Below are 2,958 nucleotides of genomic sequence, written 5' to 3' on the forward strand. Positions count from 1 at the left end.
GTGTGTGTGTCGGTGTATCCTGATATAAACTATATTAATTAAGCCCCTGTCCCCTGTCCTCTCCTGCATTTCCCCTCACGCTGTATCCTGTGTTCTCATTGGCTGTTCGACATGTCACTCATTCCCAGTTGCCCGTCTGAGATCAGATATCTGGCGTGCTAGAAAACTCAATCCAGTCGCCGAGCGCTCGGCGAGCCGGTCGGGTCGAGTTGTTGGATAGTTCACACTTAGCGACTGAGAGCCGAGTTTTGATCGCCGAGCAAACGCTGAGTTGCTCCCGACCCGGAAAATCAATCGCCGACCAGTCGCCGAGCGAAAATCAGGGCAAAAATCGTGTAGTGTGAACTAGGCATAAGGCAGAGCTGTATTTGATACGACGTACTCGAGATCCAGCTCTGGTTGCAGCGCGTGTTTTTACCGCTGCACCACCTGAGCGGCTTGCAATGGGTCTCTTCTTAATATACACTGAAATTATATGTTAAATCATTCAAAATGGCATTTAACTTGTAACCACACGAAATAAATGCTTTTATTTTTGCTATTCTTTTTAATAGTTTTTATACTTAGATCACGACAGAAATGTGAAGTCCTAGATCCTAAAACTTGTGAATGTGAATCTGTCCTGTTTCTGTCTAATTTTAAGAAATTGTTCTATATTTGTTGTTCTCTCTCATAATTTAGCTAATTTTTAATGAACTGTCTTATGCTGCTCTCTTTGTTTTTATCTTAATTATTCTTGATGTTGATGTACTATTTTGATTTTGTACTATGATTTGTATGGTGTACGTATTTGTTTTGATTATTTGTCTTATGTAAAGCGTCTTTGAGTATCTTGAAAAGCGCTATATAAATAAAATGTATTATTATTATTATTCATTCACTGTCTGTTTTACCACCGCTTTATCTAATTTAGGGTCGCAGTTGGTACAATTTACTGGGCAAAATTTAGGAACTACCCTGGACAGGTCGCCAGTCCATCAAAGGCAAACACACAGACAAACACATATGGCAATTCAGTATTTTCAATTAACCTGGTTGCATGTCTTTGGACCGTGGGGTAAACATGCAGACTCCACAAAGAAAGGACCCAAACTGTTCCACCAGGGGCTCGAACCCAGAACCTTCTTGCTGTGAGGCAACAGTGCTACCCACCGAGTCACTGTGCCATCCTATATTAAATTAATAAGATAATTATTTACCTGAACTAAAAGATCCAACCCAAAACATTAAAAAGGCCAAATGGCATTATTTCTTCTCTGCCAAACTAAGTCTTTGTGATATGCAAATTTAGGCATCCTCCTAGCGTCTGTCCAAGCCTTATTCTGATCATTCTGTCAGACTGCCAGAGGGTGGAATGTAGGGGTCACCAGGTCTCTAAATTTACATTTAAACATCACCTCCATGCCAACGAACGATTTAAAAGGCATGTCAGTGTTTGAACAATTTCTTTAACTAATTCAGATGAATGATTACACAGAAAAGTACTGATTGCATTGTAAGGTGGGGGAGATACTGTATCATGTTACGATGGGTACTTTCTTCAAAGGCACTAGAAATGTTGCTAGAACACAAACCTCATTACCAAAAAAGTTGAGACATTTTGTAATGTCTTTATCTTTTATAAGCTTTTATTAAAATTACTATTAATGTTTTGGCTTCCACAGATGAATTGGGAACTGGTGAGGGTATCATGACTGGTATCAGGAGGAGCCACCAAAGGCTAAGTGTATGCAAGCAAAGATGGGTCAAATCTCACAATTTTGTTCCAAACACTGTGAGAAAAATGTCAGTCAGTTGATAAAAGAATATAACGCAATGCAAGATTGCAAGTAATTAAGGACTTTCACTGTATACTGTACATAATATAAAAAAAAGGCGGAGCAATCCGGAGAAATCTCAGTATGTGTATGGCAAGGCTTGAAACCACTGTTGAATGTGTGTGACCTTTAAGCCCTCAGATGGCATTGCATAAGAAGCCCTTATGTTACCATGATAAATATAGCCACATCAGCTTGGAAGTATTTCAAAAAACTGTTGTCACATAACACAGTCCGCCCCTGCATCACGAAATGCACCATAGAAAAGAGAGTGTCAAACATCAATTCTATGCAGAAATGCTGTTAAATACTCTGGGCCTGTGATCATCTCTATTAGACTGAAGGACAGAGTAAATGTGTGCTGTGGTCAGATGAGTTCACCTTTCAGCTTGTTTTCGGAAAAATTCATGTCAAGATGTCTGTGACAAAGAGGAAAAGGACCATGATGCTGCCTAGGTTGCCACTCTACTTTCTTATGTACTTTGACTACTGACTCTTTCTCTGAAGGCCATTTTGGGCACTTGACAATACATTGATTTGGCTTTCACAGGTAAATTGGTAACAGGTAAGGGTATCATGATTAAGTATAAAAGGAGGATCTACCAAAGGCTCAGTGTTTGCAAGCAAAGATGGGTCATAACTCACAGTTTTGTTCCAAACACTGTAAGAACTTGACAATCCATGTCTTGATCAAGACCACACAAAGTAATTACTATGTGTCTTTTTATCTGACCAGTGATGGAAGCCTAGTGGGTTGAGCTTTGGACTATGAACTAAAAGGTTCAGAGTTCAAATCCCAGCTCTGCCATGCTGCCACTGTTGGGCCCTTGAGCAAGGCCCTTAACCCTGTCTGCTTCAGGGGTGCCGTACGATGGCTGACCCAGTACTCTGACCCCAGCTTCCAAACAAGCTGGGATATGCAAAGAAAGAATTTCGTTGTACTGTACATCTGATTATGTATATATGACAAATAAAGGCATTCTATCATTCTATTCTTAAGGCTCCAGACCTCCTCTTGATCCGTTTATGTGGTTTAAGGGCAGCACATTAAGGTGGAGTTCTTTAACATCCAGTGCAGTCTAAGCTCATGTTATTGCACTGCCAAGCCACCAGAGGGCAACCTTGTCTAAAACCTGCATGC

The sequence above is a fragment of the Trichomycterus rosablanca genome, chromosome 1 (genome assembly GCF_030014385.1).
Source record: "Trichomycterus rosablanca isolate fTriRos1 chromosome 1, fTriRos1.hap1, whole genome shotgun sequence".
Lineage (NCBI taxonomy): Eukaryota > Metazoa > Chordata > Actinopteri > Siluriformes > Trichomycteridae > Trichomycterus > Trichomycterus rosablanca.